The sequence below is a fragment of the Camellia sinensis genome, chromosome 6, assembly GCF_055761805.1.
Source record: "Camellia sinensis isolate YWXY chromosome 6, ASM5576180v1, whole genome shotgun sequence".
NCBI classification, from domain to species: Eukaryota; Viridiplantae; Streptophyta; class Magnoliopsida; order Ericales; family Theaceae; genus Camellia; species Camellia sinensis.
This window is the reverse complement of record NC_138966.1, coordinates 25,893,832-25,921,367: the sequence shown is the minus strand read 5'-3', so window position 1 is coordinate 25,921,367 and position 27,536 is coordinate 25,893,832. Positions and strand designations below refer to the sequence as shown.

The 27,536-nt window shown below is 35.2% G+C and overlaps 1 pseudogene across 1 annotated transcript; it reads right to left on the bottom strand.

Annotated features, from left to right (window-relative positions):
- Positions 1-5,795: 5,795 nt before the first annotated feature.
- On the bottom strand, positions 5,796-25,994 carry LOC114304431 (filament-like plant protein 4; annotated as a pseudogene). The gene is made up of 4 exons (XR_014332067.1): positions 24,578-25,994; positions 17,673-17,773; positions 12,462-12,566; positions 5,796-8,146 (listed from the first exon to the last, which is right to left on the bottom strand). The product of XR_014332067.1 is annotated as a filament-like plant protein 4 (transcript).
- Positions 25,995-27,536: the final 1,542 nt, after the last annotated feature.

Genomic DNA, 27,536 nt, shown 5'->3' with positions numbered 1-27,536 from the left:
CTAAGCTGAACTGTTGAACTCCTGACGGAGGTATTCTAGTTTACTTGGGGAATCTACCCTCCACTTAAATATGCCCATGATCTCGACTAATCTGAATTTGGCACGGTTTACTGTGGAAAAGTGGTGAGGATGGGTTTGAGGATGGCGTGCATTCAAGAGAATGATCACAGTATGAACAAGTGATTCGAAGACACAGAAACACAACCAGAGGCATTAACAGATTTGTAAACATCGAGTCTTAATATCTAAGTGATTGAGTGGAGAGCAGTGTACAAAAAATGTGAACAAAATCAACAACATGATGAACACTGAACACATCAGGGCAAAAAACATGTAGAACAAAGGATTTGAATGCAGGTACAAATGCAATAGCAAAACAAACGGAACCACAGATATGAATAAACAATACAAGAAAGAAATGTACTAAAGAACAATAAGAAACTAAAGCAAAGTAGAAATGGATTCAGCGACTTACAAAGTAAGGCTGAGGAGTTAAACGCCGGAATGAAATTCGTCGGAGTCAGATGACGCCCTTAATCGAAACGGAACTGGTGAATGCTTGCTGGAAGTGATGAATAGCAACAGTTGCAGAGAACTTGAAGGAACAACAATAGAGGTTTTGTAGAGAGAGAAAGCTTGAGAAGAGAGAGAGTTGTGATTGCAAAAATGAAGAGACGAAGAGAGAGGGAAGGAAATTTTGTCAAAAAATGATAAGGCGGCAAAACATGATGGAACTGCCTTGGATGACATGCCTGTCAAGTGGTGTGGGCAGCTTCGATGTGACTTGATGGTGCGTGACAGGTACAAACCAATAAAAAAGGGACACGTGGAAGAAACGGTTGGGATAATGGTGTGTAACAGCTCATGCGCAGTGGGGGCTCTTGAAATTCTTAAACTAGTAGGGTAGTGACCTTGTCTAGCAAAGCGATCTCAGTCGAGATGCAGAAAGGACTTTGTCCTTGGCTCTTGATTCTTGATGTGGTGGGTATCTAAGTCCAGGTTACTTGAAGCCGACAAATCATGATCTCAGTCGGAGTAGTACCTTTGTTTAGCCAATGTGTTGGAAGTTCAAACGATGTAGATTCCATCACCTCAAGTTGCCGAGGTAATAGAACCTAAGGGAAAATTGTGGAGAAGTATTTTAAAAATGACACCGCATGGCCGAGGTTTAGCCGAGGTGTCGGCCTCGATGCCACGTGGGCAAGTCATGTTGCCAAGGTGGCTACGCATTGGCGGGGTTGAGTGCCGTAATACCGAAATCCCAAGATATTCGGATAGAGAACAAAAGTCCTAGATAAGAAAGGGGACTTAGTCTGGATAAAAATAAGGCTCTTGAGGAGTTTATCCCTATCTTGCTGAGAGTCCAAGATAAGCATTGTACTTGAGTCGTGAGACTTCTAGGGAAGTTGGCCACTGTTGGCTATAAAAAAAAAGGCACTCCCATGAGTCTAAAGTATGTTTTATTTTGTGAAGTATAGTACTTGTGAGATATCTTTGAGAGATAAGACTACTGACTTGATCGTCAGAGTGCCATCAGGTAGACGACCTACCGTGGTATTCTCATTGTCTTGTTGGCAGGTTGTTGGTTCAGTCTATCTTGCCGCGTGCTCTCCAGCTAAGTTCCTTGTTTAGTTCTGAGGTCGGAAATCAAAACCCACATTAACCCATGAGATATTACAATATTTATTGATTGTAGTATTTGAGAGTTTTAATCTATATTTATAAGTTTATTTTTTGTTAGATATATAGCAATAAGAGAAGTCAATGATACAATGATGAATTTACCCCCCGCGCGCGCGCACACACAAAAAAAAATGCATGTCTTAATTGTAATTCCTTTAATCTTGATTTTAAGTGGTTTGTTTTGATTATTTTCTAATTTCACTACCTTAAGCAAAACTTACAATGATGGTCATCAGATTGACCACATGTAAGTTTTGTTTGTTTGTTTGTTTTTATTTATTTATTTATTATTTAAATTTTTTGTATTTTTGTATTATTTATTTATTTATTTTTATAGTTTTAAAAAAAATATAAAGCTACAAATCATTTGAAATTTTTCATTAAATTTTTCATGAAAGTCCTTGAATGTAGAGCTATAAATCATTTGGAATTTTCCGTAGAAGTCATTTATGTATCTGAGATCATGTTTTAGCTTAAGTTAGCATTACAGTATATTATTTGTCATATTATTATGAATTATGAATATCTAACCATATCACTCGCTCTTAAAATTTTCAAATCTCTAACTAATATGGACTCACAAATATATATATATATACACACACACATATATATATATTGATGTTTGTTTCAATATGTATTGTTTTCATCAATAAAGTTGCTTTTTTCCATTTAAAAAAAAAAAATATCGCTCATAATTTCTTTAAATCTCTAACTAATATGAAGGGCTTACAAATGACATGTAATCTCACAAAATCATACAGACAATTCAAATAACTTACTGAGCCTAGATATTGTAAATTTGTTTTTTATATGCATACTCTTTATAAGATAGTGATGGGAAATATAATCAAGATATACTAATGTTTTTTGAATGATTTAATTTAGAAACACATATGATTTTTAAAAATTTTAAATTGACTTTAAGATTTTATTGATTCAAATCATAGAATTAGGTTAGCTTTATATTCTTGGCCAAACTCAAAAATTTTCACATTTTCTCATACACTTAAAAAATTTATTCCCAAACACAACAACTTTACTTATCTCTAAAAATAATTAAAAAAAACCATTTAAAATGCTAATTTCAAGCAACCACTTAGTTAAAATAGTTAAATTTTACTTATTTATTTTTAATTAATTAATAAATAAATTTATTCATCATTATTTAATCCCCGTGCATAGTACAAATTGTACACTAATTTTTACGATGAGAAGATGCGCTTCTATGAATATTTATATATTTATGACCAGTAATGTGTCTTGTGTTCCACTGCCAATCTGTCATGCTTAAAAAACACGTGGTGTTGCTTCAATTTTCTATGTCCAGATGTCCTCTTAGATTACATATATTTAATGCAATGTGTTACTTTACAAATAATCAAAACAAATCAAGCTTTAAGATCATATAATAAGAAGGTGGTAATGCACGTGTAACAAGTCTTTGAGGCAAAAGCTATGTGAGTTAGTTTTTTAATTTTTTAATTTTTTGACTATTTTAACTTGTATTAAAAAATTTCATTTGAAATAGTTTTTTAGCTTGTTTAACTTTTGTAATAGAAAATATGAAATGATTATGATTTAGATGTTGCATTTTATTTTATTAATTTTTTAATCTATTTTGTCATTTTATGACTATTTTAATCCAAGATTGAGATGTCAAACGAAGGCTATAAAAAGTTAAGAAGCAAGTTATGAAGGCACAAATTTTAGAAAATGTTGGTCGTGATTTCATATATGAAGATTAATAAATGGACATTTACACACTAGTCTTAATAGGTGTTTGGATAAACTAAAAAATTCTACTTTTTTTAATTTACATATACTTGTTTGAGTCACATCAATCAACATCTATTAACATTTTTTGTCTATTTTTTTAACCACTTTCTCTACTTCTGCACATTTTTTTTTTAATGAAAAATCAAAAAGTGCACTAATTTAGAACATCCCAAACCACACCTTAATTTATTAACTTTTATACTCTATTAAGTCCTAACTAATTTTTTTTGAACTTTCAAATCCCATTAAATTTTTTTATAATCAAAATTACCCTTCAAATAATGATTGTTCATCATTTATGATTATCTATAAAGGAACATAATAATTTGACATTTATTTTGATTTTTAAAATTTTAAAACATCAACTTTCAAAATAAAAAAAAAATAAAAAACTAATCAGTGTGTTTAATTTGAGTTTTTTTGATTAAGTTTTTTAAAAATTGAATTTTTTGATTTTAGTATTTTTTTTGTTTTTAGTGAATATTTTTAACGTTTTAAACATTTTTGTTTACTTTTTTAGATGTATCGTACTTAAATGTATCTAAAAAGTAAAAATATTTTAAAAAATTAATAAGTACAAAAAAAATTATTGAATTCTTGTATTTTTTTTTATTTATTTATTTTTTTTTTGGTATTTAATGAATTTTTAAAAGATTTTTTTCACAAATTTTTTACTTTTTAAGTATATTTATGTTAAGTATGTCTAAAAATTAAAAAAATTTGCTTAAAATATTAAAAAAATTCAGTTTAAAAAAAAAAACACAGGAAAGAAGAAAGTAAAATTTTCTGAAAAGTGTTGTTGGAAAATTCTATCAAGGCAAAAATGTTTTTTTTTTTTTTTTTGAAAAAAATTGAAAAAAAGTGAAATATTCCTTTGTGCAAAACTAAAAATTGTGTGTCTATAAAGGAACATTGATGAAACATTGATGTGCAAAACTGAAAAAACAAATAATAAAATTGAAAAAACTGATAATATTTCATGTTTTAAAACTGAAAAAAAAAACTAATAATGTTCTCGATTTTATTGAATAATTGAATCAAACTAATAAATAAAAAGACAAAAAACGTTTAATCTCATACTCTGTGTTTTTCTTTCCATTAGTTACTGAAACAATTATCTAAGATATTATTATATAAAATTGATAATATTCTTAATTATTTTTTTTAAACTGATAATATTATCAATTTTACTAAATATAATTTTATTGGTTCAAAAAATGTTAAATAGGACCTAAACTACCATAACATTTATAAATAAGACTTTTAAATAATCAACTCATTAAATCATCATTCCACAAAGTTATGCATTTCAAGGATCGTGTGGAACTCCCATGGCCACTAACACACTACTATTTACAAACAAGAGTAGCAAGGTTGAGTGAAACGGAATGAAAGAGTAACTACATTTCTTTGAAAAAACAATACAAAAATAATTTAGAGACTAGACCTCGTTTCGGAAACGATCGATTTAACCAAAAAGTTATTAAAAAAGTTAAAAAGCTAACAAAATCAAATATTCTATTTTTTTTTTACTTTTTACACATCTTTTCGTAAAAAGTTAAAAAATTATCTCAAACATACTAATTTTTTTTAGCTCATATTTTAGCCAAATAATCAAAAAATTACTAAATTAACATATTTCCAAACAAGGCCATAACTTTTCATTGTAGAATTTTAAACTCTAACAGTGTGTAGAGGCAAATCCAATCATAAATAAATAAACAAAATCCTGTAAGGTTAAAATATCACATTCCTACTTTCAAAGCTTGCGAGCATCTGAACAGGTCCAAAATTGTAAACACAAGATGGATATAGGCCATGTTTGTTTGACGGATTAAGTTGGATAGAATTATTCATGAGAGGATTGTTAATATAAAGATTGTTAGTGTAGGGATTAAGTACAAGTATGTTTGTTTTGATGATAGTATGAGAGATGATTAGTGATGAGATTTCTATATTAAAAAAAAAACTAAAACAAATATTAAAACAAATAGGTACACTTAGTCAAAAATAAATAAATAAATAAAATTTTTATATAAAATAGACTCAATTTCCTTACTATTTTTCTAATCTCACCCAAACTAATCCCCTTACTGAGGGAGATTAGCAAGCCGCTTGGAGTAGCAATCCCCCTCCACAAAGAAGCCACCAAACAAGAGTTAGTGGGACCCACCTCCTTACTACTCCAATCCCACCCCTAAATATCCCAAACAAATATAGTATAAGCCCTCACCTGGTCAGTCGTCACATCAACGTCAGCCACTGTGCAACTCTCATTCCTTTTAAAAAAATAAAAAGAACCAGAGATAAATCAAAATCTACTTGAGGCATGAGTACATATAAACAAACAAATATATAGCCGAACAGAGGCTACCAATATTTACTTCAAGGATTCAAGCCCCTACAACTGAATGACTGAAAATTAACACCGCTTGATGAAGCCCTATCTTTTACTTAATAACTGTGGATACGGGAAATGCATCAGAACTCAGTCCAAAAGAATACTAAGGGAAATGCAAGATGTACCCTCCGAAAATCATTGAACTTCTCAGAGGGAGAAACAAGAGATGAGGATCAATGGGTCACATGTAAAGGTTCAATTATCTACATTTCTACTTTCCATGAAGAACCTAGTTTAACCACATAAAACGTATAGAATGGAGCAGGTTTGATATAATAAAACCTGATGCTGGCCTGATATTGATCAGGCCTTGAATTGATTCGGCAACTATCCTTTTGGACATTGTACCTGAAATACATATCAGTTTGGGCAGAATGACCAGTATGCGAGAAAAAAGCTAGGAACTAAAATCCTTGAATTTGGCCAAAGCATCCTGATGGTTCAGCCTTTCCACTTGAAGCTCGTTATCTAAATTTTCTGTTTTGGCATGCAAAAGGTTCATTTCAGTTTGCAACTACTCTGCACGTGTTTCAAGAGACTTGTATGACTTGGCCATACATTTCAGCTGTGTCTCAGCCAAGCTGTTCAACTTTTGAGCAGATGCCAATTGTGATTTAACTTCTGCCAGAAGCTGCTCTGTTCCCTGTAGCTGAGCCTTGGTGCTTTCCAGATCCAAAACCATGTTATATTTTTCTAGTTTCAACTGTTCAAACTCCTCAAGCGAGCATTTCCATGATGTAGCATTTGATTCAAATGTTGAAATGAAACTTACTTCATAAGGAATGTCGGGATCAGAAGTGGAATCAGAAAAGTGAGCACCAACCATTTGAATATCTGTCTCCTGATGTGTCCCGAGCCACCTTATTTTCAGGTAAAGCGACCTTGTCTATGCAATAAGAACAATTAGTTTCTGCTTCATTATTCTTATAGCCCAGGACATTAAAGTGAAGTTCACTGGCTTTAATCAAAACACAAGAAAGGTCAAGAGCAAAATCAAGCAAACTTATTTTGCTGTTAATAACCTTATCGGAGGCTGCAGAGAACTTCTGAATTTTTTGGCTCAGTACATCCCCATCAGGAGATGTTCCTGGACAGCTGTAGCTTCATTCCCCATAACCAATACAAAGTCATGAATCCAAGATACAGCAGCTACCAATTCTTCATTAATGGCACTATCTTTGGACAAAGACATTTCCTTCTCTTCGGTTCCTTCAGTCCCCTCAAAACAAGCCTGCCTATCAAAAATGGCATCAGGGCAGTGACTTTCCACGAAAACACAACCCATGGTGTGGTGATGCAGGCTATCCTGTGTTTCCTGCATAACACATCTGACGTCGTCCAAAATCTTTTTGATGTCAGCATCCTTGGACTCAAACAACATAGAGATTTGCATTTGGAATTTCATCAAGGGCAGTGGATCAATATCAGGTTGTGGATCTGGTACTGGCAATTCCGAATTAGACTCATGATTTGCTAACGAATCCAACTCAGGCTGTTCTTTAGAATGGAAATGTGGGTTGATTGTAGTATCTTGGTTCGCCATTTCAGATCTCATATTATTTGAAATATCTGAACCAGAGATGGCTCCATTTGAATCATTTGATGCCAATTTCTCCATCTCCAGGAAGTCATCCATACGCTCCAGGTGATTTTCTTTTTCAGCCTTGTTAGATTTCTCGTTGTTCTTTCCCTTGAAATGGGAGATCTCAGAGATTGATGTTGCAGCCCAAGAACCAGCCCAACTTCTTTCATTGTCATTTCCATTTTCAGACATGGAGGTGAAGCTTGGGGGACTGATAGCATTTTGACTGAGGGAACCTTCAGTGGGGATCTGAAGACTAGATTTTGAAGGACTTTTTTGTTGATTATTAGCATGCAGTTGTGATTCTAAAATTTGAAGCTTGCTGACTGTCTTAGCACAAATATTCCTGGAAGCTTGCAATTCACTAGTACACATTGCCAAAGCTTTTTTCAACATCTTTGTTTCTTCTGACATTGCCAAAAGATGTTCTGTGAGAAAATCATTCTCTTTATAGAATTTTGGTACACTATCAAGGGAAAAGTCAGGCAATTGGGGTGGGTGTGGACTAGGAGGCTTTAGAAGAGACCTCCTTACTCGAGTTTCACCGTAATCCCGGCCCAAGTTCTCTACTTCTAACTTCATTTGAGCCAGTGCTGCAGGACCTGGCAACTTCTTCCGCACAAGACCATGCAATCTTTGGCACTCTGCTTCCAGCTTAGCTATTTTCTTCACTCATTCCAGATGCTGCTTGTTGGCTACTTCTGCAGATCTTACACACATATTCTTTTCCTCACTGCTGTAACCGTTCCGATTTGCCCTTCACTGTAAGCTATTAGCTACAAGTCGATGTGCAGCATCACCTAGATGCCAGCCAGAAATGCTTACAGGGGGATCTTGCCTGAAAGGAGAAAGCCCAAAACAACAATTCTTTTTAGAATATTAAGACAACAGTGTCAAGTATCCACCAACAGTAGAATAAATAAATTAAAAATTGGCACTTGAATGAAAAGACAATCTAGTATACCTTCGATTTTCCCATGCCTTCCTTCCATTATCCTCGTGCCACAAAGCTGGATCAGGTTTTAGATCCCCTATCTCAACCGACTAAAAACAGACAATGAAAAAGACAACAGAATGTGAGCTTATTTATACAGCTTAAGGTAATGTCACAAGGTAAAAATGTCCAGCACCAGCCATGCCACATGCCCATTCCAATAGAAAACAAATAATAGCTTCCAATAGAATACAAATAATAACCTAGATCTGATAACCTCAAATTATAAGCCCACAGCTCACAATGTGGAACATTTCAGTGCCTATATGACAGCTTTACACCACAGTTATGCTTCTAATGTACATGAGAAATGTGGAAACTAAGCAACCAGAACGACCATGAACATCATTGGTTAACAGAATTGCACAAACCAAATGCAGGGTAGCTAAAAGGTGTCAATGGTTTCCATAATTGAAGTTGCTAATTTCAGCTTATTCAAAACCCCTGGGCTAGTTGCTAATTTCCAATCACTACAGGATATTGCATCAAGGGTCACCTTTGCATCCTTATCTATTGGCGTTAGCTACGGATGAATTAATTAAACACATGCAAGAAAATTCTAATACCGATCACTCATCTAGTCCATAAGCCTTCAACAAATTCCAGAGGCTTCTCTGCACTTCCATATGTTGTGAACCATTTCAACTATCATTGTTATTTCAAATTGAAGCTAAATATTAGTTCCTGTCTAGCCTCTACACTTATTGTATGCAGTAAATAGTATACAAAATTCGGGAACCTTGCAATAGAAGAGTGAACTTAAGAAAATGCAACATGCATCCTTGAAGAAAATGTGACAATCTTTGTCAGTCGCCACTTGAAATCATGGCATTTAAACTTTGAAAGATTACTTACCTTCAAATGAGGCTCGCATAATTAGCCCAACAAAAAAGTTACAATGGCTTATCTTACCAACACTGTGTTAACATCTCATAGGCATAACATCAACAATTTACTGGACACAACAATCTACACTATCACTGTTAATGTGCAATCGTTACTCAAATGATGAATGCAGCATTATGGAGTTGGCTAATCTTCAGATATAGGTACACTGCTTCAAGCCTCAGCCATTACAGAATGATAAAGATACAATGCAGCAATGTGAACCTTCAAATCCATTTGTCAGAGTGAAAACATTGAACTCAAACTTGCTTACAGATGACAAAATGAGATAATTCAATAACCAGAGTTAAACCAGGAGACGCAAAACAACAGGGCAATTTTTTGTTGAGTTGGTATCAAAAGAAACACCCTTAACCACTCTCATCTACATGCCCATATGCTATTTACTTTGCAAGAGCCAACTTTTCCTTATACAATTTCAAAAGCTCAGGAGCTTCTTCCCCATGACAGTTGACAACCTTTGTTAGGAACCACTTTTCAGGTTTCTTCAACATAGTTGTCAAGTTAAAATTGTTGTTCTTAATCAGACCTCTCGACAACAATACTTGATACACTGCACACCTTGGAACAATCCTCTTTTCTAAGCTAAAACCAATGAGTATTGAACTTCTTGCAAGAAATGAAGAATCCCACCCATTTTATTGAAAAAAAATTCCATCACTCATGATCTTATGCTCTGATGCCACCATACACCACGGATTCTTCTCAAAAGCCACAAGAATCTCATCCTCAGGCCAACCCCACTTTTTAATTTATTACTTTCTTATATTTTCCTATACTTGGTCTCCAAGTATTCTTGTTGACCAAGACTAGTACTACTACCCTAGTTAATTAGTTCCTTTTATATATTACTTGGTATCCAGGTATGCTTGGTGACCAAGACTTTGTCTAGTATAAATAGTTATGTAAGCCTAGAGGCAAAGGCATTCTCTGTCAATATAATTTTCAAGTTACTCTATTTTGCTTGTGGATTCAAGAGTCTTCGTCCACTAGAACGATATCTATTTCATGCATATTTTGTTGTGTCAAGTGGTATCAGAGCCAAGTTTTGCCAAGCTCAATGGCACAAAACAGAGATGTAAACACGAACCCTACTGACAGTAATCGTGGGATCAATGCTTTGTGGGAAGCATTTGAGAGGCAACGGCAGTTAGACGAGATTCGTGACATGATTGCGGGGTTGACTCTCAACGCCAACAACAGACCACCAGCGGTTGACCGGGCACGTGCTGAGGGAGTTGCCCAAGGCCAACCAATTAACCAAGACGAAGTTCGCACCGCAAGAATTGCCCGAGGCCATCTTGTCCAAAACAACTTGAGACGTCCATGCCAGTATCAATCAGGCAGTGAAGGGTTCGAGCTAGAGGTTGAGGGGGAGTGCGGAGGTCATCAACCAAGGAAACAACAACAATGGATCGATGACTACCAGTTGAAGATTGATATTCCTCAATTCAATGAAAATCTACATATTGAAGATTTCTTGGATTGGATCTCCGAAGCTAAACAGTTCTTCAAGATGATAAAGGTTTCAAAATCGGATAGTGAAACTAGTTGCATACAAATTAAAGGGAGACGCTGCAGTTTGGTGGGACTAATTACAAAGAATTGGGCAACGACAAGGAAAAGACCCAATGCGGACTTGGCGACGTATGAAGCAACTTCTCATGGACAAATTTCTACCACCAGACTCTGAGCAATACTTATTACAACTTTATCAAAATTGCGTACAAGGGTCCAAATCTGTGTTTGACTACACTGTCGAGTTTTCTCAAATTTCAGATCACAACAATCTGAATGAAACAGAAGGACAACGAGTAGCTAGATATCTCAATGGGTTGAAGCAAACCATTAGAGAGAAGATTGGTTTGATAGTTTTGTGGACGGTGGACAAAGCGCACAATATGGCTCTCAAAGTTGAGTTATTGGAGCGCAAAGCAACATATTCGGGGTATCAACGGACAACTACGAATTCTTCTTTTTCTACCTCTAAAAAAGGAAAACGGGTCCAAACGTCGACTGCTACAAACAAACCCAAGGGTGTTGGTGGCGGAGGCAATAACTAGGCGACTAGTTCAATGGCTAGAGAAGCTCCTAAAAATCCTAACCCTTATGCCAAGCCGACAACGGACAAGTGCTATATGTGTACCGTTCCAATGTTTGTCTAAAGCGAAGGCCGGTCAACCTAGTGGAAGAAGATGATGACTTTGGAGCTGATGAAGGCACAGAAGATGATGATCATGATCTATATGATGGGGCTAAGTTTGCCATGGAGGATGGAGAACAAGTCAACTGTGTGGTCCAACGAAAGACAGAGGATTTTAATCAGTGCCATAATATTTTTCGATCATGTTGTTCAGTCAAACCAAAAAGTATGTGATTTGATTGTTAATAGTGGGAGTTGCGAGAACTTTGTTGCGAAGATTTTGGCAGAACATTTGAAACTACAAACCGAGCCACATCCCAATCTTTACAACATTGGTTGGATCAAGAAAGGCCTGACAACGAAGGTAACTAAAATTCGCCGAGTTTCTATTTCCATTAGCAAGCATTATAAAGAAGATGCCGTTTGGGATGTGATTGATATGGATGCTAGTCATATACTTTTAGGTTTGTACTTGTGCTGTAATTGTCTCAAGAATTCCATATATTCAGTTTGTGGTGGTTTCCAGGATGATCAGGATTGCACATTTTTTTTAATGAACATAGATATTGGTTTACATTACCCACTTGCATCACATTCCTTCACATCCAATCTTGACCTTTTTGATGGGTTAGCGAAACTAACAAACCCACCCATCTAATAGGTTACGGTCTAACACTATGTTCAAGTAATAACGGAGCTTGGTCCCTCATCCAATAACATGCTTTGCTAAATTGTGGACTTTATACTATGAAGCATGGACACGCCAAAATGGAAGCTGTGGCAGTGTCGGATACGGGGACATGTACAGGACACTCCAGATGGCGTGTCTCCTTAATTTAATTTATTTTTTTGCAAGGGACACGGCGAAGACATGGCGGGGACATGCGTGTCCAAGTCTGGACATGCATTGGGATACAGACACGCATTGGGACACAATCGGCGAGAAGAGTAAACGAAAGAGAGGAGTACAAACCTGGTCTAATATAGAAACATTGTGAGTCTTTGTGCTCCCTCTAAACCTTGGTTGAATGCATCTCCATCATTATTTGTTATTATCTTTCTTATTTCCATTACCTTGCTTGACCATGAAATAAGCAGACACGCATAAGGGTTAATCACAAAAGCAAAGATGAACATCTGTACAAGTGCATGCCTTATATATTGAAACAGAATGCAGAAATAAAAATAATAAATAAACTACTAACAAGAGGAATGTTAATGACAAGCAGAGAACATGACAAGATAAAACCTTCTTCGAGAATATAACCCCAGCAAGTGCTTGAGTGATATGTTTGTGAAAAGTCTGTATATAGTGCATCTGGATGGTGAATACGGAAAAAGTAAACACAATGTAACAGCTCAAAATAAATAAAAAAAAAAAGTGAATTCAACTAATCCAATACAAAATTATTTTGATTGCATGTAAGCTTAAATGACTTGATTGTCCATAATATCGTCCATTCCAGAAACTAGTGACCGGAAAATTGGGGGGCAAGGATCTCTAGCACAACAGGCTATATCACCATTCATCCCACCACTATATGTAGCCCTAAATAAAATCAGAAAATAGTTCAAACAAATTTTAAATTTATTTTTAGCATGGAAAAGGTTAAACATGAAAATATTCAAGTGACTAGCAAAAAAGATATATACTCCCTCTCTCCCAAAATAATGGTCCCTTTTGGGGAATCCAACTTTTTTTGGTAGTACAATTATTGCATTTGAAAAAAAGTTGATTTTCCAAAATTACCCTTTTGATAGTACATTTTTTGAGAATATCAATGTCATAATTGTACTTTTTATATTGTTTATTAATTTAAAAGAAGGGCAAAATAGGAAATTTATATTATTTTTGTACTTGATTTTTGAAGAGGGACTAATATTTTGGGACTGAGGGACTGAGGGAGTGTCTATAAAGTCCACCATTTAGCAATGATGTTATTGGACAAGGGACCAAGCTCCGTTATTACTTGAATATAGTGTTAGACGATAACCTATTAACTGGGTGGGTTTGTTGGTCTCGCAAACCCATCAAAAAAGTCAAGATTGGATGTGAAGGAATGTGATGCAAGTGGGTAATATAAACCAATAGGTATGTTCATTAAAAAAAATGTCCAATCCGGACCATCTTGGAAACCACCATAAACTTAAAACATGGAATTATTAAGACAATTACAGCACAAGTACAAACCTAACTCAGCAACAAACAATTTTTTGTCTGGAATATAGTCATGACATTAGGAGATAGTCAAGAAAATATTTGGGACAAGATTAGAGTAAGATGATTGTACAAGGAAAGCAGTGTTTGTTGTGCAAACACAAACAAGACAGGCCACATCAGCACCATGCCATTATCCAATGTCATTTGTGACACATGGACCAATCACATATCTTTGTATACTTCCCTTCTAAGTTGAGTCATGATTGAAGCTAATGTACACAGTTTGAAGTCTCAAGCCTAGGTGCTTAGTGAAACTCTCCTGGCATCTCCTAGTCTGTAGAAGTACCTACCCAGCATTTCAGTTTTCCGCTTGCTTGTTCACCTTCTTCATCGATTGCAAACAAAACCAACAAATACTATTTCCTTCTCTTTCTCTGCAAAATAATGACCCATTTCGAGATTTATACATTTCCCAATCCTCCTTGCGCGGTGTTTGGCTTTTATGAAAGAAAAATAAGAGAAAGAGAGCTCAATATCCCCAAATGTGATAACATTGCCTTTAATACTTATAGAGGCAAGGCTTCTCCTATCTTTTGTGATCACCGATAACTAGAAAAGATAGAAAGCAATTTATCCCTATGACTCCGACGTAGCGTCCGTTGCGTAGGATGTATGCACAGCTACCTACACCCCACTTCTTCCCCCAAGAATTTTTTATTAGCCAGACGGGTTCTCCATTGTAAGTCCCCTTGCCTACAAGACAACTCACATGACATTCCACCAGTGGATGGTTGACTAGATCTAATTCATCACTCACCTTCATCACATCAAGCCCGTGCAAAAAACAGGGTGGCTTGTACACACCCTACATATAAAAATAAATTACAATAACATTTAATTACAAGTTATTTCAAAATTAATCAAATAAAACATTTTCATATTTAGTAGTTTATAGCCCTTTATAACAATCGAAAGACTCATGGCAGGCTATATAAATAGTGATTGGGTGATACTGGAGAATTTTTGACATCTCATCCTCATTTCCGGCTTCAATCCCGTAATATCCAACAATAAAAATTCTCGGACTATGAAACTACAAAAATTGTAAACATCACAAATGCAATATATATGTATATATATTTTTTTTTCAGCAAAAATAAACTTTCCTAATAATAATCAAGAAACAATACAAATGATTATCATCAATAAAGGGAGGGTAAATGCAAAAGAGCATCACTGCAAAACTAAACGATCCCAATTAGGTTGAAACCGAAATAGCTTGCCCAATCATTTGCTAGCACAACCCAAAATTGCTGTCACCAACCAACAAGTACAATACGCAAAACAAAAAGAAAGCCAAAAGTGAAACAAAAGATAAACTAATAGCCAAAAAAACCCAAGTAATCCACATGGCTGCTAGCAAAATACCATCCCACATCCCCTGCAATTAACATCCCACAAAAGTCAAGCATTCCTCCTTCCTCAGCTTTCACCAGATGCAGCCTCCTCCCAAACAAATTAGATCAATAACCCAAGCTCCTTAACCAACAATCCAATTCACAAGATACCAACAATCCAATTCACAAGAATCATTTGTAATCACCATAGCTGCCAAACCCACAGTTTCCACCTTCATTTCAACATTCCTGACTTAACCACCTCGGTTCCAGCACCTTCTCACCTGGTGTATATTTGAAACCACCTCACTTATAGAGTAAAAGCATCCAACATTATGTGATTTCAACTAGATGGCTAATCCTACTTTGATAAACTCCCACAATGCCTCCAACTTTGGTTGAGTATCAAAGTAAGATTATTCATCTGGTTAAAATGACATAATGTTGGGTGCTTTTACTCTATAAATGAGATTGTTTCAAATATACAGCAAGTGAGAAGGTGCGGGAACCGAGGTGGTTAAGTCAGGACTGTTGAAATGAAGGTGGAAACTGTGGGTTTGGCAGCTATGGTGATTACAAATGATTCTTGTGAATTGGATTGTTGATATCTTGTGAATTGGATCGTTGGTTAAGGAGCTTGGGTTATTGATCTGATTTGTTTGGGAGGTGGCTGCATCCGGTGGAAGCTAAGAAAGGAGGAATGCTTGACTACTGTGGAATGTTAATTGCAGGGGATGTGAGTTTGTATTTTGCTAGCAGCCATGTGGATTACTTGGGGTTTTATGGCTGTTATACTGGTTGTTTGTTAGTTTATCCTTGTTTCAATTTTGACTTTCTTTTTATTTTGCGTATTGTACTTGTCTTGTTGGTTGGTGACACCAATTTTGGGTTGTACTAACAAATGATTGGGCAAGCTATTTCGGCGTCAACCTAGTTGGGATCGTTTAGTTTTGTTTTGATGCTATTTTGCATATACCCTCCATTTATTAATAATCATTTGTATTGTTCCTTGATTATTATTATTAAAGTTTATTTTTGCTGAATAAAAATATATATATATACATATATATTGCATTTGTGATGTTTACAATTTTTGTAGTTTTATAGTCCGAGAATTTTTATCTTTGGATATTACGAGATTGAAGCTCTAAATGAGGATGAGATGTCAAGAATTCTCCAGCATCACCCATCACTGTTTATATAGCCTTCCATGAGTCTTTCGATTGCCATAAAAGGGTATAAACTACTAAATACGAAAATGTTTATTTGAATAATTTTGAAATAACTTGTAATTAAATGTTATTGTAATTTATCTTTATATGTACGGTGTGTACAAGCCACCCCATTTTTTACACAGACTTGATGTGATGAAGCTGAGTGATGAATTAAATCTTGTTCATGTGAGTTGTCTTGTAGGCAAGGGGACTTACAATGGAGAACCCGTCTGGCTGATAAAAAATTCTTGGGGGAAGAAGTGGGGTATAGGTGGCTATGCATACATCCCACGCAACGGAAGCTACGACGGAATCTTAGGGATAACTTGTTTTCCATCTTTTCTAATTATCGGCGATAACAAAAGATATGAGAAGCCTCACCTCTATAAGTATCAAAGGCATTAAAGGCAATGTTATCACATTTGGGGATATTGAGCTCTCTCTCTTATTTTTCTTTCATAAAAACCAAACACCGCACAAGGAGGATTGGGAAATGCATAAATCTTGAAATGGCTCATTATTTTGCAAATAAAGAGAAGGAAATAGTATTTGTTAGTTATGTTTGCAATCGATGAAGAAGGTAAACAAGCAAGCAGAAAACTGAAATGCTGGGTTGGTACTTCTATAGACTGGGAGATGCCTGGAGAATTTCCCTAAGCACCTAGGCTTGAGACTTAAAACTGTGTGCATTAGCTTCAACCATGACTCACCTTAGAAGGGAAGTATACAGAGATATGTGATTGGTCCATGTGTCACAAATGACATTGGATAATGGCGTGGTGGTAATGTGGCCTATCTTGTGTGTGTTTGGCCAACAAGCACTGCTTTCCTTGTACAATCATCTTACTCTAATCTTGTCCCAAATATTTTCTTGACTATATCCTAATGTCATGACTATATTCCAGACAAAAAATGTTTGTTGCCGAGTCATGTCGGTACTTGTGCTATAATTGTCTTAATAATTCCATTTATTCAATTTATAGTGGTTTTCATGATGGTCACGATTGCACATTTTTTTTTAATGAATATACATATTGGTTTACATTGCCCATTTGCATCACATTCTTTCACATCCAATATTGACCTTTTTCATGGGTTAGTGAGACCAACAAACCCACCCAGCTAATAGGTTATGGTCTAACACAATGTCCAAGTAATAACAGAGCTTGGTCCCTCATCCAATAACATTCTTGCTAAATGGTGGACTTTATACCATGAAGCATGCACACGCCAAAATGGAAGCTGTGGCGGTGTCAGATACGGGGACACGCCAGATGGCGTGTCCCCTTAATTTAATTTACTTTTTTGCAAGGGACACGGCGAAGACATGGCGAGGACAAACGTGTCCAAATCTAGACACACCATGGGACATGGTCAGTGAGGAGTAAACGAAAGAGAAAAGAAGTACAAACCTGGTCTAATATTGAAACATTGTGAGTCTTTGTGCTCCCTCTAAACCTTGGTTGAATGCATCTCCTTCATTATTTGTTATTATCTTCTTGATTTCCATTACCTTGCATAACCATGAAATAAGCAGACACGCATAAGGGTTAATCACAAAAGCAACGATGCATATCTGTACAAGTAGATGCCTTATATATTGAAACAGAATGCAAAAATAAAAATAAATAAACTACTAACAAGAGGAATGATAATGACAAGCAGAGAACATGACAAGATAAAACCTTCTTCGGGAATATAACCCTAGCAGGTGGTCGAGTGATATGTTTGTGAGCGTCTAGAAGTCTGTATATAACGCATCTGGATGGTGGATAGGGAAAAAGTAAACATAATGTAACAGCTCAAGATAAAAAAAGGGAATTCAATTAATCCAATACAATTATTTTGATTGCATGTAAGCTTAGATGACTTGATTGTCCATAATATCGTCCATTCCAAAAAATGGTAACCGGAAAATTGGGGGGCAAGGATCTCCAGCACAAGGGGCTATATACCCATTCATCCCAACACTGTATGTAGCCCTAAATAAAATCAGAAAATAGTTCAAACAGATTTTAAATTTATTTTTAGCATGGGAAAGGTTAAAACATGAAAATATTCAGGTGACTAGCAAACAAGATATATATCTAAAAAGTCCACCATTTAGCAATGATGTTATTGGACGAGGGACCAAGCTCTGTTATTACTTGAACATAGTGTTAGATCATAACTTATTAACTGGGTGGGTTTGTTGGTCTCCCAAACCCATCAAAAAGGTCAAGATTGGATGTGAAGGAATGTGATGCAAGTGGGTAATGTAAACCAATATGTATGCTTATTCAAAAAAATGTGCAATCCTGACCATCTTGGAAACCACCATAAACAATTACAGCACAAGTACAAACCTAACTCAGCAACAAACAATTTTTTGTTTGGAATACAGTCATGACATTAGGAGATAGTCAAGAAAATATTTGGGACAAGATTAGAGTAAGATGATTATACAAAGAAAGCAGTGCTTGTTGTGCAAACACACACAAGATAGGCCACATCAGCACCACGCCATTATCCAGTGTCATTTGTGACACATGTACCAATCACATATCTCTGTATACTTACCTTCCAAGTTGAGTCATGGTTGAAGCTAATGCACACAGTTTGAAGCCTCAAGCCTTGGTGCATGGCGAAACTCTCCAGGCATCTCCCAGTCTGTAGAAATACCTACCCAACATTTCAGTTTTCCGCTTGCTTGTTCACCTTCTTCATCGATTGCAAACATATCAACAAATACTATTTCCTTCTCTTTCTTTGCAAAATAATGACCCATTTCAAGATTTATACATTTCCAATCCTCCTTATATGGTGTTTGGCTTTTATGAAAGAAAAATAAGATAGAGATAGAGAGCTCAATATCCCCAAACGTGATTACATTGGCTTTAATACCTTCGATACTTATAGAGGCGAAGCTTCTCATATCTTTCGTGATCACCGATAACTGGAAAAGATGGAAAGCAATTTATCCCTATGACTCTGGTGTAGCTTCCGTTGCGTGGGATGTATGCATAGCCACCTATACCCCACTTCTTCCCCCAAGAATTTTTTTATCAGCCAGACGGGTTTTCCATTGTAAGTCCCCTTGCCTACAAGACAAATCACATGGCATTCCACCAGTGGATGGTTGACAAGATCTAATTCATCACTCAGCTTCATCACATCAAGCCCGTGTAAAAAACTGGGTGGCTTGTACACACCCTACATATAAAAATAAATTACAATAACATTTAATTACAAGTTATTTCAAAATTATTCAAATAAAACATTTTCTTATTTAGTAATTTATACCCCTTTATAACAATCGAAAGACTCATGGCCGGCTATATAAATCGTGATCGTGTGATACTGGAGAATTCCTGAAATCTCATCCTCATTTCCGGCTTCAATCCCGTAATATCCAATGATAAAAACTCTAGGACTATGAAACTACAAAAATTATAAACAGCATAAATGCAATGTATATATATATATTTCATCAACAAAAATAAACTAAATAATAATAATAATCAAGGAACAATACAAATGATTATCATCAATAAAAGAAGGGTAAGTGGAAAAGAGCATCACAACAAAACTAAACGATCCCAACTAGGTTGACACCGAAATAGCTTGCCCAATCATTTGCTAGCACCACCCAAAATTGTTGTCACCAACCAACAAGTACAATACGCAAAACAAAAAGAAAACCAAAAGTGAAACAATGGATAAACTAACAAGCAACCAGTGTAACAGCCAAAAAACCCCAAGTAATCCACATGGCTGCTAGCAAAATACCAACCCACATCCCCTGCAATTAACATCCCACAGAAGTCAAGCATTCCTCCTTTCTCACTTCCACCAAATGCAGCCTTCTCCTAAACAAATCAGATCAATAACCCAAGCTCCTTAACCAACCATCCAATTCACAAGATACCAACAATCCAATTCACAAGAATCATTTGTAATCACTACAGCTGCCAGACCCACAGTTTCCACCTTCATTTCAACAGTCCTGACTTAACCACCTCGGTTCCAACACCTTCTCACCAGGTGTATATTTGAAACAATCTCATTTATAGAGTAAAAGCACCCAACATTATGTGATTTCAACTAGATGGCTAATCCCACTTTGATAAACTCCCTCAATGCCTCCAACTTTGGTTGAGTATCGAAGTAGGATTAGCCATCTGGTTGAAATCACATAATGTTGTGTGCTTTTACTCTATAAATGAGATTGTTTCAAATATAAACCAGGTGAGAAGGGGCGGGAACCAAGGTGGTTAAGTCAAGAGTGCTGAAATGAAGATGGAAGCTGTGGGTCTGGCAACTGTGGCGATTACAAATGATTCTTGTGAATTCGATTGTTGGTATCTGGTGAATTGGATCGTTGGTTATGGAGCTTGGGTTATTGGTCTGATTTGTTTGGGAGAAGGTTGTATCTAGTGGAAGCTGAGAAAGGAGGAATGCTTGACAGCTGTGGAATGTTAATTGCAGGGATGTGAGTTGGTATTTTGCTAGCAGCTATGTGGATTACTAGGGGTTTTTTGGCTGTTATACAGGTTGCTTGTTAGTTTGTCCTTCGTTTCACTTTTGGCTTTCTTTTTATTTTGCGTATTGCACTTGTCTTGTTTGTTGGTGACACCAATGTTGGGTTGTGCTAGCAAATGATTGGGCAAGCTATTTCGATATAAACCTAATTGGGATCGTTTAGTTTTGTTGTGATGCTCTTTTGCACTTACCCTCCCTTTATTGATGATAATCATTTGTATTGTTCCTTGATTATTATTATTAAAGTTTATTTTTGCTGATAAAAATTATATATATATTGTATTTATGATGTTTATAATTTTTTGTAGTTTCATAGTCCGAGAGTTTTTATCGATGGATATTACGGGATTGAAGCCGAAAATGAGGATGAGACGTCAAGAATTCTCCAGTATCACCCGATCACTATTTATATAGCCTACCATGAGTCTTTCGATCTTCATAAGGGGATATAAACTACTAAATACAAAAATGTTTTATTTGCATAATTTTAAAATAGCATGTAATTAAATGTTATTGTAATTTATTTTTATATGTAGAGTGTATACAAGCCGTCCTGTTTTTTACACGGGCCTGATATGATGAAACTGAGTGATGAATTAGATCTTGTCAACCATCCACTTGTGGAATGACATGTGATTAGTCTTGTAGGCAAGGGGACTTACAATGGAGAACCCGTCTGGCTCATAAAAAATTCTTGGGGAAAGAAGTGGGTTATAGGTGGCTATGCATACGTCCCATGCAACAGAAGCTATGCCGGAATCATAGGGATAAATTGCTTTCCATCTTTCCAGTTATCGGTGATCACAAAAGATATGAGAAGCCCAGCCTCTATAAGTACCAAAGATATTAAAGTCAATGTAATCACGTTTAGAGATATTGAGCTCTCTCTCTCTCCATCTTATTTTTCTTCCATAAAAGCCAAACACCGCACAAGGAGGATTGGAAATGTATAAATCTTGAAATGGGTCATTATTTTGCAAAGAAAGAGAAGGAAATAGTATTTGTTGGTTATGTTAGCAATTGATGAAGAAGGTGAATAAGCAAGCAGAAAATTGAAATGCTGGGTAGGTACTTCTACAGACTGGGAGATGTCTGGAGAAATTCCCTAGGCACCTAGGCTTGAGACTTAAACTTGTTGACATTAGCTTCAACCATGACTTACCTTAGAAGGGAAGTATACAGAGATATGTGATTGGTCCATGTGTCACAAATGACACTGGATAATGGCGTGGTGCTAATGCGGCCTGTCTTGTGTGTGTTTGCACAAGCAACACTACTTTCCATGTACAATCATCTTACTCTAACATTGTCCCAAATATTTTCTTGACTATCTCCTAATGTCATGACTATATTCCAGACAAAAAATTATTTGTTGCTGAGTCAGGTTTGTACTTGTGCTATAATTGTCATAATAATTCCATGTATTCAGTTTATGGTGGTTTCCAAGGCGGTCAGGATTGCACATTTTTTTTAATGAACATACATATTGGTTTACATTACCTACTTGCATCACATTCCTCACATCCAATCTTGACCTTTTTGATGGGTTAGCGAGACCAACAAACCCACCCAGCTAATAGGTTATGGTCTAACACTATGTTAAAGTAATAACGAAGCTTGGTCCCTCGTCCAATAACATCATTGCTAAATGGTGGACTTTATACTATGAAGTATGGACACGCCAAAATGGAAGCCGTGGCGGTGTCGGATACGGGGATACGTACGAGACACGTCAGATGGCATGTCCCCTTAATTCAATTTATTTTTTTGCAAGGGACACAGCTAAGACATGGTGGGGACACGCATGTCCAAATCTAGACACGCCATGGGACACGGTCTACGAGAAGAGTGAACGAAAGAGAAAAAGAGTACAAACCTGGTCAGCGACTTCAATTTGGACGACTTTCACCATAAGCCTCACTCTCTCTCTTGTTCTCATGACTTCAATCTCGAGCCAATCGACCTCCATCCAGTCCATTTCGACTAGCGATAGCCCTTTGACTTCGACAATCCAATCCACTTGAGTAGCTATAGCCCCCTTCGACTTCCACGATCCAAAGCCCTTCGACTTCTCAGAGCCATCTCTCGCCTTCTCTCTCCTTCTCTCTCTCCCTTGCGATTGCGATCGCGATCGATCGCTTTCTCTCGCTTTTGTCTCCTCTCTCTCTATCGTGTCATTTTTATCTTCTTGGTTCATATATATATATATAACTATTATTATTATATATTATATAATATTCTTATAAGATAATATATAATACATATTATAAGATAATATATACTTATATATATTAATAATAAAAAAATAAATAAACACATGTACGTAAAATAAAATAAAATAAATTATTTGGAACACATTATTTAAAAAATATAATAAATAAAATAATTAATGTGTATTAAAATAAAAATATTTATAAAAAAATTAAAAAATTTGTCGTGTCCCCTGCCTTGTGCGTGTCCCCATTTTTTAAAAATTGTCGTGTCCCGTGTCCGTTTCTGTGTCCGTGTCCATGCTTCATAGGATGTAGGACGGAGAACAAAAGAGAAATATGGACATATTTCCACTCAAACTTCATCGGGAATCTTAGATAACCTCTGTGTCTCTTTATTCATCACCACCACCAAAGTCACCACAATAATAAAAAATAATAATAATCCTCGTTAGTCAATAAGTGATTTAATTTAATTTTCAGAATATGTTATTCTTAATAACTAAAATTCCACAGAGTATCCAGTAAGTAGTCATAAAAGATTAACAATAGCTAAAACAATAAAACATGTAAAAGAACATATTAAAACTATAGCGAAAAATAGAATCCTTATCAAAATCTCCAAATAAAAATGCTACAGCAGCAGACCATTACAAGTCTTCAAGATAAGCGAGCACAAAAGACCTTACAAAATCCGTTGGTGCATAAAACCTCCCAACAAAGTCGGACAAATATGTATAGTCATCAATAATAATTTGAAAAAAAATAATAATAAATTAGCTTGAACTCTTTGGTGTCAATTACATGCTCACAGCAGTAGCAATAGCAGAGTAATATTATTTTAATCAACTACAAAAAAACAAACAAAACCAAACAAAATACTTGAAAGACCTTGGATTCATTATGGCATTTTTTGCAATCAAATATTTTGTCACAAGGTGCTCTGATCTTGCATTGTCCTCTGTAATATGAGCACCTAACATTTATCTATCCACACACATATATAAAGGTCAATTCAATCTAAAAATTTAAGAGGGTAAGAGGATCATTAATTGCATTTTAAGTAGTCTTATGTCGTATAAGAGCAATGCTACACTTGACATTTGGATTGAGCATTGATTGCAAGGGGCACACTTCATTATCATTATTGATATAACAATTTGTAGTTCATCTGTTATATATATGCATCTTCAAAATTCCAAGATTGATAGCACAGATAATCAACTCAATAGAACAACTCATTCAGAATATTATTCTGTTAAAAATTGAAGTTCACGTTTACATTTTGACCGAACAAAATCTAATCTATGGAATGTAGGAAAACAGAAAAATCCATTATAACATCCAATGACTTTTTACTTAAAAGCAAAGATAAATACTCATTTGCCAGGAGAAATTTTACAATCAAACTTGAAAAAACATATTTCAGAGCTTGACGAACTGAGAAATATAATCATACCGTTCAACAGCATACACAAAGACACATTATTGGAAGCAACTCACTTCTAAATGCAGTCAAACAAAAAAATTATACAACATTTTTTGTGAATTCTCTTCCAAATAATGACACAAATGCATCAGCTTACCTGTTACAATTTGCCAAAAGTGAAATTTATCCATGAGAATGGATAGCAGAATGCATAGGTGTCACCTAAAAAATTCAAGTAAAAATCTGTTCCCATACCAACAACACCTGTATTTATGTCCAATAAAATCATAAGTAAAGCTGAAAAAACATTTATATATTAAATTTAAATAAAAATTGACCAGAAGTGCATAGTAAACATCAATAAAGCTTTTAGAAAGTAAACAAAGAGAAAAAATGAATATAGCCATAACCATATCATTCAAAGTCATAAATTTGAAATACAACTTTGAAGACCCAAAAACCAAGAATTCAAATTTAAAACACTTACAATTACAGTGTGCAGATTTGTTAAGGCTCTTCTTTCCCTGTTTTCTTCTCAAAAAATATAGACATATAGATAGAGAAAGATATAGGGGTATATACTTACAAACCAGTCTGACAATCTCACAGAAACATAGAGGTATGTATATATATCTACACTATTAACCAATTTTTTACTTCTCATGTCCAAGTACGGGCACTGTTTTTGTGACAACCCATATATCTTGCACTAAGGACAAAGCAAAAAGTTAAAGACGGGGAAAAGACAAAATAGCATGAACCATTTTCTTCATTGTGCAAGAAAATACAATAACAAAAAAAACCATCTATTTGTGATATGATATCTTCTACAGAAAGTGTTTGGCAAACAATATGACGGGAAAAAAAACAACTCTTATTACCATTTTCTTCATTCTTGAATCTTAAACTTTGTAAACTCATCACCCAAAATCAAACAAAAATTTTAAGCCTTTAACTCACAAATATGGCAAACATTCAATCGCCAAGGTAATGCAATGATAAACATTGAAAACATCCATTGTACTGCTTAACCGCGATTCGAGCTAACCTTAAAATCTCAGGATGGTCTAAGGGTTTATCATACAGGGCAGATCCACCAGCAAGGGGATTACGGGAACCCAAGCGAGGAACTATAATGTCCTGTTATTAAAAAAAGCTCACATACAATACAATACAATACAATAAAATAATAACAAACAATAATATTGGGAAATTGAGTGTGTGTGTGGGTTGGAGTCTAGAGATAGAGAGACCTCAATCAGATGATAATGGTCACATAAGCTAGCAGTTGAGTCGCAATTTTTGCAACAGTCAGTACTCGGCAAAGAGGAATACAACTAGGGTTTGAAAGCGCTGCTGCAAACCAAAATTCAAGCTTTGGATTGACATACCCAGTTTTGATTTTCACCGTCCTCTCAAGAACAAAACGCACAGCCATGGGGTTTTAGTTTGATTGCGCTGTGGATGTACTCTACAGATTAATGGTACTGCAGATGAAAACGAGGCAGTCGCCGGCTAGGGTTCCCGCCTGCAACACACTAGTAATACATAAATCTATAACCTAACCTATCTCCTACTGCTATCCAGGCGCGCCTATCTATACGCCATATTTAATCAAAGAAAAATGCTTGGGAGCATTAATTAGTGCTCCCACTAATTAGGTGGTAGTGGGTCTCACCATTAATGATGTGATATTTTAGTCTTGAAGTTGTGGTTTTTTTTTTTTTTTTACTTTTTTAATGCATTAGTACTATTAGTGGTGATGTTTTTAGTGGGATGAATCATTGTTGTTAATCAAAAGGCGCACTATTAATCGGTTATTTTTTATTACTAAATAATCTTACCTAAAATAATCAAAATTATTAGGGGTGTTCGCGGATCGATTTTGTGCGGTTTGCGGTTCGGTTTTGACCCGCCCGCATCTATGCGGTTTGGGAAAAAGTCAACCCGCAACCGCCCGCAGTGCGGTTTGCGGTTTGTGCGGATAGGGTTTGCAAATGTGCGGGCGGTTGCGGGCGGTTTGCGGTTTACACTTTTTTCTTTAAAAATTAATTTTCGAGTTTTTTTTTTCCAGCGAATTTAGGCATCAGATTCTTTTTATATATTTGTGATAACAATTTTTTGATGAGTTTACAAATAAAAATTGAATATCAATGCATTAAATTAAAGTACCAAAAACAAAGAGACCCTACACTAGCATTTTTGCTATGAAAAAATTGTATATCAATGCATTAAAGGTTGTACTCAATTAGAATTGTCAGTTCAGTAATCAATAATCAAACTATAAGTTCTATCGACCATTAGAAGAAAAATTTTATTAGGAAAAAGTAGATGAATCACCAATGAAAATCATATAAGAAACCAAGTTTAGGACTTGATAATTCTACGGCATTAAGAAAGTTGAGAAATACTTAAAAATAAGGATCCTAGTGTCATAGAAAATATAATGGTGCTCCTGTAAAAGTTACAAAGTTGGTATATAAAAAATAATAATAATAATAATTAAAGTGCGGGCGGTTTTTGCGGTTTGCGGGTTTAAACCGCGACCCGCCCGCAACCCGCAAATTTGTCATATTTCAAACCGCATCCGCCCGCATTATGTTTGCGAAACCGTCCACTTATATGCGGGTTGGGCGGATTGGGCGGTTTGAGCGGTTCGGATAAACCGTTGCCCACCCCTAAAAATTACCATAATTGAATATACATCTTAGCCCTTGGGAATAGATTTTTTGTAATTTTTTTAATTTTTTGACTAAAATATAATGTAAAATTTACTGAATGTGTTTAGTTTGAGTTTTTTTAATCAAGTTTTTTGAAAAAAATTTTAGTTTTCGTGTTTTTTTGTTTTTATTGAATATTTTTAAAATTTTAAACATTTTTTTTATTTTTTTAGATGCACCTTACTTAGATGTATTTAAAAAATAAAAAAATTGTGAAAAAATATTTTAAAAAATTAACAAATACATAAAAATATAAAAAATGTACTGAATTCTTGTATTTTTTTTATATTTTTGGTATTTAGTGAATTTTAAATGATTTTTTTTACAATTTTTTTACTTTTTTGATATATTTATGTCAGGTGTATCTAAAAAGTAAAAAAATTGCTTAAAATATTA